The following is a 15259-nucleotide window of genomic DNA, read 5'->3' on the forward strand; positions in this document are numbered from 1 at the left end:
CCCACGTGCGCCGGCTGCAGCCGCGTTGACAGCCAGCCCGGCGGGGGCGGGGCGTGGCGTGGGCGGCTGGGTTCCGCGCCCCGCTACCATTGGCCGCAAGACTAGGATTGGGGGCTGGACCACGCCCCCAGGGTGCCCTTTCATTGGCCGCGACGCAGAGGGGGCTGTTCCCAGTAGGGTCTGCCGGGCCGCGCAGAGCTGCCGGCGCTCACCCGGCTGAGCGTGCGCGGGTTTGCCTCGCCGGCTCCCACCTCAGCAGGCTGCCCCGGCGGGTCTGGTCCGCCGCGCCCGCTACCCAAGGCCAAGGCTGAGGCAGGCGCCGGGCGGCCGGCGCGGCTTTCGGTAAGGCGGGGAGCTACGCGGGGCTCGAGGGAGAGGAGGGCGGGCGTGAGTGGGGACTATCACCCGCCTCAAAGCCACCCAGCGGGACGCCCGGCGAGCAGGTGGCGTAGCCCGGACGCGCGGGTCTGCTCTGACCGGTCGCCGAACCGATTAGAAAACGATTAAAATCCTCACAACCCCGCGCCGAACTACCCCATACTGCGCTCCCCAGCACCCAAATCCTGTCATTCTAAGCCAAAAAAAAAAAAAAAAAAAAGTCCCCAAGCGTCAACACCGAGTGGGCGCGATGCGCGGGCGGTTCCGCTCGCCACGGGGGAATAAGATCATCCCCCAATATTGTTTCCCTTGGTGAGGGCTCCACACCTTTCACGCCCCTTCACCGGGCGTTGTGTGTTCTCCTCCCTCCATAATAACAGGAAGTTAAGTTGGGTCAAGTGTCAGTGGCCTCGCCGGCTGCGGGCTGGGACATGGTCTGGGGCCGGGGCCGGGGCAGGGTCCGAGGCAGAGTCCCAGGCAGTGGCCGGAGGCGCTGCCGAGCTGTCCTTTCCGCGACGCGCGCCCTCTGAGCAGCCCGCGCTCACCCCAGCCCCGGGGGTACCCGGTCCGAGGGCCCCGAGGGCTGCTGCCCTGCTGCCCTGCTGCCCCTGGGCGGCGGTGGGGTCTTGCCCAAAGCCTCTGCCGCCACTGTGGCAGGTGGGGTTCACTTTACACCGAAGGTCAGCCCAGCGGGCCGAGCTGGGAACGGCCTTTGCTGGATGGGGGAAGAGGCATGTTGAAACCAGAGTAAAAGTGCGTCTCCTTCCACATTGCTTACTCTGACGCCTGGGTTCTTAAAGCGGAAAGAACGTTTATCTGGAAGCTTGTAGGGCCCTAAGGTGCCTGAAGGTGGTGTACGGGCCCTCTGCTGTCTGTCTGGCCTGCTCTTCACAGAGTCTGGCATAGTTTCCGTGAGGCCTGAAGTCACCAATCGTCCCTTGGTGGAAACGTCCTGCGGGAAGAAGGCCAGCGGAGAGTTGGCGCTCTGAACGTTTTCCTCCCTGGGTGCTCTGCACCCCATCTATGATATCCCTCACCAGGGGCAGGGGACCCAACAGGTCTGCCTACTGTCAGCATGGCAACCTGCCTGATATCCTGGAGATTCTGCTAGTAAGAGCATGCCTTCTTTAAATAAAGGGAAGACAGATTTATTAAGTACCTATTGGTTTCCAGGCCCTGCCCTGTGGCATTATTGTAGTCGATTTCATGGTTACTCTCCCAAACTCTGAGATGACAGTGTTGCCCTCCACAGTTTAGAGATGGGGAAGGAAACTCAGGGTAAGATGAGCTGGGATTGTAGCGCAGCTGTCAGCTCTAAGCCCAGTGCTTTCCTGCTGCCCTATAGCATTGGAAAGTGGAGTCCTGTACCGTGGGAGGACGGCCCCGGGTGTGCTGGCTGGAGGCTCCTAGCCTCTGAGTAATTCTGTCCATAAGGATTTCAGTGGATGCTTCTTTGGCAAAGCACTGAAGTAACCCAGGTTAGCCCAGGTTGATCAACCCACAAACCCCTGTCCACCCTGCTGTTCAGTCAGGGGCCGTAGGTGGTATTGGCCATGATGTGATGGGGAAGGTTTGACTGCTTGCATATGGGTGCTTTTTTTGAGGGGAGCCTGCTCCCCCATATTAACTTGGCCTTACTTCAGTGCATTGGGATGTTCTACCCTATTAGGACTGATTCTAGTTTTGTTTTTGGTGTTGGGATGTACTGGTTATGGTCGTGGGGTGATTGAGAGCCACAATTTGAGCATAGCTTTGTAAAAATTGAGATTTCTTTTATCCCTGCCTCATTCTTTCTTCAGTCCCAGGTCTCTGACTTTCTGCTCATCCCCCTTTTCCAAGGGAAAATCATGACTACCCTGATAACTACCAGTTACACTTCGACAGAAATCAGCATAAGAACTAGGACTGGTTCTATCTGTGGCCATTGGAGGCCCATTTCTAGGAGCTACAAGAAGTAGGGTTGCAGCCAAATAGTCCCTAATTCTCTCTCTGTGCATAATTAGGGTGTGTCTCGATTCATATACCTCTGCCTGGATCAGTCTCTCAGCTGTGGGCCTACTCCTTTCACTCCCAGGTGCTGAAGGGTGAAAGGCCTGCTTCTTGGTGGAGAACCTGGGCGATGGTGGGGGGAAGGAAATGGGTACAGGAAGTTTAGGCTGAATATTGCTAACCTTAGAAGCTTTCCCAGGGCTAAGGGTCTGTGTTTAAAGAGCAGGGAAGGGAAAACTGTTCATCATGCTGGAGCTTTACATTCTTTATCTTATTAGATCCCTATGTTAGTTCTCTAAAGAAGTAAGTGGGTTATCCCCATTTTACAGATGAGAAAACTGAGGCTCAGAAAGGTTAGGACTTGTCCCCCATCACATGGTTAGTGAGTGACCCAGGTAGGATTCTGGCTTGGTCTGTGTGGGTGAGGTCTGTGTGCGGTGAATTAAATGATATGGTAACTAGGAAAACCCTGTGCTGTCCTCTGAACTTGGGAGTCTCGGCGTGTGCAGCTCCCTGCTACTTTTTCCACCTTATATTGTAATTATTTGTGAATGTGTCTTCTCACCCTACTGTAGAATTACATTCAAAGCACTCACAAACTTGAGTTTTTATTTTCTGGTTCCTACAAGTCCTCCTTGCTCTTTGTTCTGTATTCCCTTAGCCTTTGAGATCTATCTCCATTAGGGTATCCTCCAAAATGTACTGCAGTCTTCTATTAAAAATTATTATGAACATTTTCAGACATATAAAAATAGAATAGCAAAAAAAAAATACATATATATATATATATATATAGAATAGTATAATGATCCCCCATATACTCATTACCCAGCTTCAACAACAGTCATCAAGATTATGCCAGGCTGACTTCATCTCTCTCTCTCCTCTCTTTCTCTCTCTGCATCTTTTTTTTTCACATACACACACACACCCCTTTTCCTCCCATCCTTTCCCAAAATAATTCTCTGGTCTCATTTGCCCAGATTCAAATTTCCTTGATTGTCTGAGAAATGACTTGTGGTGAGCTTGTTCAAATCAACATCCAAGCAAAGTCTTCATGTTGCGTTTGACTTTTCATCTTTTTACACTTACTTTAATCTGAAGCAGCAATCCCCTTTTTAACTGGCCTCCACATTTTAACCGCCCATCTCCCCCACCAGAGAGCGAGCCCTGAACCCTGCAGTCTACTTCTTGTGTAGGGCTGAGTCCCCATTGTCCGTGTCTAGGTCATGGCTATGCTCAGTTACCATGTTTTGAATGTGTTGTAGCCACCCAGGAATGTGACTTGAATGAATGAACTCCATCGTGGATATGGGTAACTACTCCTGTATGGGTTTAGATAGGAGGTTAAAAAAGAGATGACGTGCTCCCGTGGAGGTTTTCTCAGCAAGCATCAATTTGTAAACATCCTGAAATAATAAGAGAACTATTCACTATGCTCACACTCACCACTCTGGTTTGTGGTAGGGATCCCAGACAGCTGCATTTGTGCCCTGATCAGCAACTGGCCTCCCCAGATCGCACGTGGGACTGACGGGGACTGAGGTCACTTTTGCCCAAGCTTTGAAATCTGATTTATTCAGCCACAGTAATTACCACGTTATGACCCAGACACTTGATGTTCTGGCTCTGTGAAGAACTGCGTACACATTGAGTTTTCCTCCTCTTGCCGGGCAGCGCTTCTCTTGTGCCTTTTCTAACTGCTTCCCGCTGGCTGACTTGTGGAGTCTTTCTCAAGAAAGTATTCATCTGCACCTGGGGTGGGTCGTGACAGAAAGTTAACACTGATGACTTTGAATTTGTTCTGAGGAGATAGTGCTGCCACTGGCACTTTTATAGGCAATGTGATGAAGGAAACCAGAGGCTCAGGAGGGAAAGAAAAGATGTGCTGGCTTTTCTTAGTGAGGTACCTAATACCTGATTCCTAGTGGTCAAGTCTCCTTTAGGGTGTAGGGCCCTTTGGTAAATGACTTTTTACTTACCCAGTAAAGACCCCTAGCAAACAGTCCCCCCAAGAAGGAGGGAAATCTTTTTTAACATACTTCTCCATTAGGAAGAAATTTAAAAGTTTGTTTCTCTCTAGGTGGCAGGATTAAAATTGTATTTTTCTCTGTGCTCTTCTCTTATACTTTTTAATATTTTCCCCCAAATTCTTATATTTTACATTTGTAATGTGAAATCCAAATATTTGTTTTTCTTCCTGTAAGATAAAAAGGAAGGCTTCCTTCAACCGATTTGGGGTGGGAAGACAAAATTATCTGTGTTTAGTACAGTTATACATGTAGATAAGATCACAGAGCTGTTGAGATTTTGACATCTGGTAGAGCATTATTTTAAAGAACATACGCTGGACCTCATAAAGGTTAAAATATATAGAAAGAAAGCTGGAGCTTGGAAGGGGTGAGATATGAAACCCATGTAGCCCAACCCTCCTTCCCATTCTAACTTCTCCTTTTCCTTTCTAGGGAGTTCATCTTGGTATACCAAAAATGTAATCTTTCTAATGTTAGGCGCTTGATTTGATTTTTTTTTTTAATTAGGCAAGATAGGGACTGATGTTAGAGGAAGACAAAATGACACAATTATCTTAAGACATGTGTGGAGCAAGGGTCCAGGCTCTAGTGGTGTGTTTTGTCCTCTTGGGCAAATGTCTAATAGCCAGATGCCCCACTCAACTGACCTTGTGGTACTCTGACCCCATTATCCACCATTTTCTGTTTTTACTGAACATTTTCCCCAAGGTAGGAAACATGGCTGGTCTGGGCTGATAAAGCTCCTCCTTTCTAAAGCACTGATCACTGGGTCTCAGAAATTTGGAGCTGGCAGGAGTGATAAGGGAGGTGGGCCCTCCACTAATAAACAAGCCTTCATTGCTAAATTATGTAACCAGTGTCTGATTTTCAGATGCTTCCCTACTCTGTTAGCTGTTAAGGAGATGTCCGTCCCTGTGTCCTAAACAGAGTCCCTTTCGGTTACCAGGTATAGTATAGTTTCATAAACATGTTTACTCTCTATCTCTCCTATACTACAGTTCATCACAGGAAAAATTTTCTTGTCTCAGTGGCCTCTGGCATGGGTATGTGTCTGTGGATAGGTGTTTTTAGGAGTGGACTTTTAATTTATTGTGTTCTCTATTAAGTATTTCTCTCCTCCGAGGTTCAGAGTAATTTCTCTGCCTGCCCTTCTCCGCTATACTACCCGCCCACCCCCCCCCACCCCCACCCAGGTCTCAAATCCCCTCCTTCTGGTAACTGTCCAGGTCCCTTGTAGCACCTGCATTCCTTCCGAGACTTGGTCACATTTCTTTTTAGGGAACTCAGAGGTAAGGGGAGATCCAAGAAACTAGGACTGTGTTTCCTGTTGATTTGGGGCTTAGTTTTTTCTCCATGTTTGGATAGTGGAAGATGTTCAGTGAAGGTCCCTTTTATTCTGACAGCAAGAAGAGGGGAATAAGAAATTGGATGGTGGGCCCTTATCCCTGAACTGGTATAATAGTACGTTTGTGCAACATTTGCAGATCCAAGGTCCTGGCATCCCTGGTCCAGAGGCCTAGCACATGCCGGAGATGAGAGTGGGAGCCTAGGAACCCTCTGTTATGGCCTTACCACTGTTGTATTGATATATTTGAGGTCTTTAAGCTTTGAGATTTGGAAACTACTTCTTTGCTCTTGGAACCCTGAATGACTGGCCTTGGCCACTTATCGAAGAACTGACTTTATCTAGTGAAGATATGCAGGATCTCAGGCTTTTGTGTGTGCTGGGAGCCAAGAGTTAGAGATGTGGGAGAGGATGAAAAAGAGCCTGGAAACAAGTCATTTGAGAAAGAGAGAGTTGGATCTCTTGGCTATTTAAGGAGATCTGCTCCTTGGAGCACAGTGGGCTGAGGGTCCATCTGGGGCCTGGCAGAACTGCTGGCCCTGCTGGTGGACAGCGGGGCATTCTAGGAGCAATGGAAGGGAAGGCCAAGGTGGCTGCTGTAAAGTCAGGATGCTGATTGCTCTATCCATCAGGAAGGCTAGACTTGCACAACTTGATGCAGTGATGTTAAGAGTCTGAGCTCCCAGCATAGAGGTGAGAAGAACTGATAGCCAGGTGAAAGGGAAACAGTATAGAAGAAGAAGCATAGGGCTCAGGAAGGCATCTTTCTGACCCTCAGGGAGAGGATTCAATCAATCTCTTTCCTCAGGGAATGTCCTGTTGGGTTCCTGCTATTGGGTCGTAGGAATTTTCTGTGTGCATGGTAGGAGAGCTTCATGGCCAGACTCCCAGCTCTCTGCCTGGGGTTGTGGCATGTTATTGCTGTGAGAGGAGAAAGAGGCTCTGGATGAAGTCTCAGGCTTCTGCTAGATTCCAGACTTGCCAGCAGCCGGGGAACCTAGGAGCTCTTGCTTGGCCCAGGTTCCATCTCTAGCATGTGTGTTATCCTAATATCTTTGGCTCTCTTAAAATCTACACACTCACTCACCAACCTATACACATATATGCACAGTGACATATTCACTTTGGGCAACAGGGAATTCATTGGAAAATTAGTTTCTCTTCTTCCCCTGTCATCTCCTGGGGATCCTTCCAAACATTGTCTAGGTATATCCTTGTGCTTTTTCCGTGCTTTGCTCCTCTTTGGACCTGCTGCGAAGCCACCAGGATATGAGGTGACAGGGCTCATAGGGCTGCCCAGACTCAGCATTTATTTAGGTCAAGTCTAACTATTTCCTCCTCTACCCTACTTTGTCCCCTCTGTCCCTTAGGAACCCCATTGAGTTAGATTTGTGGATGCAGAGAGCCTGGGCACTGAGATGAAACCTCAGGCTTGTTCTGGATGCATGTGAAATAGAGGGAAAAACATGCTGTGACAGACCCAGGTTTGAATTCTAGTCCCACCACTTACCAGCCATCTGACCTTGGGCAAGTCAATCTCCCTGAGCTTCAGTATTCTAGTCTGTAAAAAGGAGGTAATGACACCTATCTCAAGGGATTGATGCATAGAAGAAATTAGAATATTTGTAAAACACCTTGCATAGGTAGGCACTAAAAAATGCTGGTTTTAAGGAGTGACCTGTTTTCCTTGAATGACATGGAAATGAATGACAACTGGCATGGAATGAATTCTCTGGATGGGTTCCAGGAAATCCTCTGGGTAGATTCTGAGCTTTTATTCCTCTGAAGAAGCAACCAGTTCTTCATTTCCTTCCAAGTTGAGCCCTCTCTCCCCACCTCTTCCTGCTTGTGGGGAGCCCAGCCTCCATCCTCCCAGCCTCTCAATACCACTTCCTTCTTTGTCTTCTCCCCTCCAACTTTCCTCCCCCTGTTCCTCTGGGCTCTGCCTCCCACAACTGTGTGCCCTCCCTCCCTCCCCAGTTGGGAGCAGGCGGTGAGCAGGATATGCATGCAGCCTGGAGAAGGCGGTTTATAGCCGCTCTCTGAGCTGTTTGTGATGTATCTTTTCAGAAGCTCCTAGCAGATGTCTGTTTATTGCTGAAACCTCATCTTTATCTTCAGCGTTAGAGAAGAGAGAGGCTATTTTTAAAGCTCTTTAACTGGTGTGGCTGTGCAATACAGCTTAGATTGCCTCCATGTTAATTCTTCATTTCTCTTGTTCTCTTCCCATTTTGAAACCTTTCAGATCCAGGCTGAGAGACCTTATATGTCCTGATTTTAGAGCACCACTTAAATTTAGCTGGCAGTTGCAGTGTTTTAAAGAGGTAGGTCAGGGAAGTGAAGGCAATCAGCTGCCTTTTTTTTCTGGGTGGGTTGAGACAGATGGCGTGAGTGAGAGTAGCATTTCTGTGTCCATAGAAACCAACATCTTCCCCCACTTCTTCCCCTTCCTTTCCACCTGCAGTGGGACAGGCCCATCTTCACATGCCACCTGCTGATTTTCTGGAAATCTTTAGCATCATCACTTTGGACTCAGGTGGGGCTTGAGGTTAGGAGGGGGAGGAACTGGGGTAGTTTTAATGACACTGACCTCCTGGGAGGAAGAGGCAGAAATTGTGAGTCATAGACTCTTGGGATGTCAGGATTGGAAGGGTCCTCTGGGATTGTCTAATCCTCACCCTCCCACTCTGTTTTTACTGTGAGCAAATTGAGGCACAGAGGGTTCTTGATACTGGGGAGAGGCCAGAGAGGTGCAGTTCCTTGCTAAAGTCACATACTTGGGTCTGAGCCAACTGTTCTCCATCCATTGGCCCAGCTCTGATCCTTGAGACAGTTTTCCTTTTTGAAGGACAGAGCCTAACAGAGTCCTCCCCACCCCCACCCCCTTTCCAACAGCTTTTGGCATTCTTTGAATTTAGAATGTGTGTATACTTGTAGCACTGGTAAGATCTTTCTTTATCAAAAATACCTCCCCCAGAGTTTGGGGCTTTAAAATTTCCACCTTTGTTTCCAGTACTTGTCTCTAGAGGGCCTTTGTAAAAATATAGAATTTAACTGGGAAGAACAACATGTCAGTAGAGATTAGTTTATCTCAGATTAGCTGTCAGCTGAAAGCTGAACCTTGAGATGGGGTGTGGGATGAGTCAGCTGGGCATAGATACAGGAGGGAATCCAGAAAGGGTTGGTGGGAGGTCCTTGAGCCATAGGGCCATGGCTCGTGCCAGTGTGCCCAGGACTCTGGGAAGCATACAACAGGAGTAGAGTGCACAGCTCAAGCATGGAAGGAGGTGCATTAGACAAGCACAGTGATGCCCACACACGAAGGACTGGAGCATGCTTTGGAGAGTTGTGTGGTGTGGGAGAACTAGGGAGACTTCTTAGAGGAGGTGCTTTTTGGTAGTTGAGATGGGCCTTGAAAGACAGGATTTCCACAGGCAGAAATGAGCAGAAGTAATAGGACAAAGATGTGGAAGAGTGAAGGCACATTTGGGGTGCCACATAGTGGAAACATAGGGGCTACCTAGAGAAGCTGTGGAAGCTGAGACTGAAATCAGGCTGACTCTGAGGACTTGAGAGTCTTGAGTGTAGCAGGTAGAATGGATGGGGTGCAGCAGGCTATGGGAAGCCGCTGGAGAAGAATGGTCAGAGCTGTCCTTCAGGCAGATTAGCTTGTGCAGGATGAAGTTATAGGGACTGCCGGGGTCAGGGGATCTGTTAGGAGGCCTGCACTGCTCTCCAAGCACTGGGGGTACATAGTGACTAGACAGCAACTGTTTCCCTGGACCAAGAAGTGCAGTGGGGAATGGGGTAGAGTGGGGTAGTTAAGAATGGGCCCCAAGTGAGGCCTTATTTATCCCTGGTTTTTGCCATCTGGTCTTCCATGTGGAGGGGGTCAGCGTGGGCAGCCCTTTCTTTCACCATAGAAGGAAATAGCTTTCTTTCTTTTTTTATTCCTCCTAGCATCAGTGCTACTAGTGAGACTAAGTTGATTTATTGGTTGATTGGTCAATTGATTGCCCATGCATTTAGCCAACCAAGGCTTCTGGAGTACCCTCAGTTTGTCACACACAAACTGTGGATTTTCAGAGTCGCTGTAAAACCTTGTGCAGACCACTTCCTTTCTCTGAGGCTCAGATTTCTCTTCTGTGAAATTGGATGATACTCATCTTACAGGGTAGTTGGGGAATTAAACAGAGTACTCTCTGTCAGACACTTGTCATGGTGCCTGGCCTAGAGTAAGCACACAGGTGGCCTCTGCCCCACCAGCCCACTCCTGAATGGCCAAGAGCCCAGACACTGGCAGACAGGGCTCATCTTTGCCTCCTGTTCAGCATTGTTCCCTGTGTGGTCTTTACCCTTCAGAAGTGGCTTTTTAGGAGAATGGTTCAGTCAGAGGCCCTGTGCACTGAAGAAAGATGGGAAGCCTTTCCCTTAGTGATGAAAAGACCTTCTCAATAAAACCATGGAACTTCTGGACTGAAATGGCCTAATAATCATCCATTGGGGGCTTGATTTTTTTCCTGCATTGGTCCAGCCTGGGTTTCCGTATGAGAGGTGGCCTGCCCCATCTTTGGACACCTCCTTCTTTCACCTCCCTGATGGCTCCCTATAGCTGCTGGCATTTGGTCCCATGTCTTCCCCCTTGATTCCATATGAAACAATTCTAATCTCTCCTCAAGATGGCAGCTCTTCAGATAATTGATTTTTTTAAATCTTTTAATGTTAGTTAAAAAAATTTTTTTTAAACGTAACAACATACAAACATGAACATTCTTACCATATGATCATTCCATTCTTGGTAATAAACAATAACTTACAATATCGTCACATAGTTGTATATTCATCACCACAATCACCTCTCAGAACATTTGCATCAATCCAGAAAAAGAAATAAAGAGAAAAAAGAAAAAGATTCGTTCATACCATACCCCCTACCACTCCCTCTCACCGATCACCAGCACTTCAATCTACTAAACATTTGTTCCCCCTATTATTTATTTATTTTTAATCCATATGTTTTATTCATCTGTCAATGAGGTAGATAAAAGGAGCATCAGACACAAGGTTTTCATAATCACACAGGCACATTGTGAAAGCTGTATCATTATACAATCATCTTCAAGAAACATGGCTACTGAAACACAGCTCTACATTTTCAGACAGTTCCCTCCAGCCTCTCTGTTACACCTTCACTAAAAAGGTGGTATCTATATAATGCATAAGAATAACCTCCAGGAGAACCTCTCGACTCTGTTTGGAATCTCTCAGCCATTAACATTTTATTTTGTCTCATTTTGCACTTCCCCCTTTTGTTTGAGAAGGTTTTCTCAATCCCTTGATACTGAGTCCCAGCTCGTTCTAGGATTTCTGTTCCATGTTGCCGGGAAGGTAATTGATTTTTATCAAATCTATGATATCATTGATTGTAAGAGTATAACATTATTTTATGTACCTTCAAGAGAGAAAAAATGCTGCCAGTTAAACTGTGAAACATGGTTTATCACTTAAAACCTTTTTATTTCTGAAGTCTTTCGGATCTTAGACATAGTTTTGTTTTGTTTTTAATCCCATATCACTCTTGCATGTACATATAAAGGAAAATAAATTGGTTAAGGCGTTTCTAAAACATCTTCATTTTCAGAATCCAACTCTTCTAAATCACTTTTGACTCATTTTTTTTTTTTTTTTTGACACATTGTCTGGTCATCACAGGTGATGATGCATTTTTTAAATCTCCATTATCTCTGGAAATTTTCCAGCTGCCAACACCCATTTAGTAAGTTTTGATCATGTTGTTTTCCTGATTTTACCAGAAAGTATCAATGGAAGGCTTTTAGTCAACAACCAGGATTTATATTCCTTCTTCAAGTGTTGCTTGAGTGGTCCCACTCCTGAAATGTTGAGAGCCAAGGTTGTCTAGATATGCCACTAGGTATAACAGCCAAATTTCTACATGTGCAGGCTGTGACATACTGCCTCCTGGCCCAGAGTGATTGTTTGATGTTGGAGATTATAAGATACATTCTGTTATCAGACAATTATAATTGAAAAAAAATGTGCATTTTCGAATCAGTGAAATTTGTTATTTAAAGATAATCATTTTCTTTTTACCTTCCCTGTGTTTCTTTTCTGAACATGCTGCAATTTGGTTTTACAAACCTTATCCTCATTAGACATTGAGGGCAGTGCCCAGAATCTTATATGTTATTCATAGTGTGGTGAGACCACAGCAGAAGGTGGCTATCACCTCCCTAATTCAGGATTTTATACTTCTGTTAATGCAGCCCAAGATTGAGTCAACTCTTTTGGCAGCCACATATTATCATTGACTCACTGACATTGACATTACTGCTGAGCAGGTCTCTTTATCATTGCTGTTGCTAAGCTGCTTAACTGCTTCTCCCTTAAACTTGGGTGTTTGAATTTTGTTTTTGTTTTTTTTTTTGTTTAATATTTTTATTGAGAAATATCCATACGCATGCAGTCCAACCATATTATACAATCAGTGGCTCACAATATCATCACACAGTTGTGCATTCTTTACCATGATCATTTTTAGAACATTTGCATCACTCCAGAAAAAGAAATAAAAAAAAGGAAAAAGAACTCATACATCCCATACCCCTCAGTCCTCCCTCTCATTAACACACAGTATTTCAATCCACCCATTTTTTTTACCCTCTTCTTCTCCTATTATTTATTTATTTTTATCTTTATTATTATTATTATTTTACTCATCTGTCCATGCCCTGGATAAAAGGAGCATCAGACACAAGGTTTTCACAATCACACAGTCACACTGTAAAAGCTATATAGTTATACGGTCTTCTTCAATAATCAAGGGTTCTGGAACACAGTTCAACAGCAGATACTTCCCTCTAGCCAATCCAACACACCTTAAACTGAAAAGGAATATCTATATATAATGTGTAAGAATAACCTCCAGGATAACCTCTTTACTCTGAAATCTCTCAGCCACTGAGACTTTTTGTCTCATCTCTCTCTTTCTCCTTTTGATCAAGAAGGCTTTCTCATTCCTATGATGCCAGGTTCCGGCTCATCCCCTGGAGTTGGGTCTCAGGTTGCCAGAGAGATTTATACTCCTGAGAGTCATGTCCCATGTAGGGGGGAGAGCAGTGAGTTCACCTGTCAAATTGGGTTAAAGAGAGAGGTCACATCTGAATGACAAAAGAGGCTCTCTGGGGGTGACTCTTAGGCCTAATTATCTGTAGGCTTAGCTTTACCTTTGCAGGAATAAGTTTCATAGGGGTAAGCCCCAAGATTGAAGACTCAGCCTGTTGAATTGGTTGTCCCCACTGCTTGCTAGAATATCAAGAATTCTCCAGATGCAGAAGTTGAATCTTTCTTTCTTTTTCCCCAAAGGGGATTTTGCAAATACTTTTTTATCCTCTGCCCAATTACTCTGGGATATATCGGGCTATCACACTAACCTATACAAACCAACAAGATCTCATGCCCTATTCAAGATTCCATGTAATTAAGGTGTTCAAGTAAACTAACCATACAAGTTAAATTAGATAATGTGCTATCCAAAATATAAATTTTGCACCAAATAAACATCTCTTCCTTTGGTCTCTCACAGAGGTTCGAGTTTGAGAATATGGGCCATATCATCCTTTACCCAGAATTCTGATTAGTCCTATCCAGATCAGCTTCATTCATATCTCTAGATGAAATCTGATCACTTTTTCATAGCTTCAGTGCTTTAACTGAGTCTCAGGTGTCACATAAATGGTGGTTGAGTTTTAATATTTAAATGTGGAGCCTCATCATTTTGTTTGTCTGATGCAGAAAGATCATTCTTGTTAAATTTCAACTTATTAAATTCAACCTGAGTCTGTTCTGTTGGGCTCTTTCAGGGTCTTGTTTAAGTATGTCTTCCATAGCATCACCATGTCGCTGATAAAGTGTCTTTCAAGGAGACAGCTCTGGGTCATACTGCTGGAGACTTCCCCTTAGGTGACATCAGATATTTAATTGGCTTACTTTGAGAACGGTTGTTCAAACTGCCCCTTGCCTGCATCTCTGCCCTTTTGCTTCTCTGACCTATGACAGTCTAGATATGCCACATTTATTGTATTTCTCCATCTACCAATCAATATCCTATCAAAGAAAGAAAGGAGCTCACCTTAATATCATATTCTCAGTTCCCCAGAGTCTCCAAGACTGTTTTCAGGTGTTCCCAGGCTACCCTACAGAGATTGCAATCAGTAGCTCAGCCATTTCATCTGCACTTTTCCCCAGTGCTCTGGGATATAACTTTCTTGAGCCAGAGAGCTTGAAGTCATTGAAATTATCTAAATATCCTTTTTTGTTGTTGTTGTTAAAGACTAAGCTCCTCCCCCATCTCAGCTCACTTTCTCATCTCAGTGTTGGTTCTTTACTTGTCAGTATAAAGATTGCTCTTTTTGGCAAAAGCCCTGATCAGAACAGAGAGGGAGCTGAGCTTGAATTTCCCATGGCCCCTTCATGCCTCTGTACCTCTTAGCTCAATATGACACTGCCACTCCCACACCCTCCTGCCCTCTGGGTGTGTTTTGCAGCCTCTGCTCCTTCTTCCACTCATTTCCACCTCCCATCAGACCCTCTGGGACTGGCCCTACATTTCTGTCTCAAGATCTGCCGTGGTTGCACACCCTTCTTTCCATCTGTCAGAGGGTTCCCTATGCAAATACATGGCTTTTCTTCTGTAACCCTTATAGAGCAGCTATGACAGGCCACGCGCTAGGAGTAGGGTTTTATAAATATTACCTCATTCAATTCTTATAACAAACCTATGAGGTAGATATTGCTATTAACCCCACCCCCACCCCCACCCCGCCATTTACCGATGAGGAAATTAAGACAAGATTTCATAGCTAGTAGGGGTAATTTGAATTTAAACAGCTTGACCTTGGAGTCCAAGCACTCAATAATTATGGTGGCTGCCTACCTTCTAAAAGGCCCCCATCTTCCCGTTCTCCTTCTGTTCCTTCCTCCTCCATGTCCTTCCTCCTTCTCTTTCTCATCTCCCCTTCCTTTTCTCCCTGCCCATTCGTTTCTTGCCTTCCCCATGTTGTCCATCCTCCCTTCCATCTCTCGTCCCTTCTCTCTTCCTCTCTCCTCTCCCTGTTCCTTTCCCTCTTCCCCTATTCTTTCTTCCCCGTCCTCCCTCTCCATCTCTTCTCCTTCCCCCTCCTCCTCCCTCCTCAGCTTTCCTTCCTTTTTCTCCACAATTGCCAAGCTAGAATTGCATTTCAGAGAGTCTAAACGATTTGGCTTCCTGAATCTCATTTTCTAGAGCCCTTGTAGTTTTCCACCCATTTAAAGTCTGCTAAGTATCTCAGGCATCATCTCACCCTGCCCACCTTCCCTTTCTTGGACTCTTACAAATTACAGGAGAAATGATTGTTTTTCCTCCACAGTTCCTGAGTTCTCTGGGTTCACTAACTCATTTCATCATTGTCCTGGGAATTAGGTTAGTCCCAGTTTCTATGGACTCTTCCTCTCTCGG

General features: G+C 45.7%; 1 protein-coding gene across 6 annotated transcripts in view; it reads left to right on the forward strand.

Annotated features, from left to right (window-relative positions):
- The first annotated feature begins 301 nt into the window (after nt 1-301).
- Nucleotides 302-15259, forward strand: part of MICAL2 (microtubule associated monooxygenase, calponin and LIM domain containing 2) — a 275324-nt gene continuing 260366 nt past the window's right edge. For all 6 annotated transcript variants that reach the window (XM_077114007.1, XM_077114008.1, XM_077114009.1 and 3 more), the window contains exon 1: nt 302-342. The gene's annotated coding sequence lies outside the window, so the exon portion shown is untranslated. The remainder of the gene's footprint in view (nt 343-15259) is intronic.

The sequence above is a fragment of the Tamandua tetradactyla genome, chromosome 8 (assembly GCF_023851605.1).
Source record: "Tamandua tetradactyla isolate mTamTet1 chromosome 8, mTamTet1.pri, whole genome shotgun sequence".
In the NCBI taxonomy this organism is placed as follows: Eukaryota; Metazoa; Chordata; class Mammalia; order Pilosa; family Myrmecophagidae; genus Tamandua; species Tamandua tetradactyla.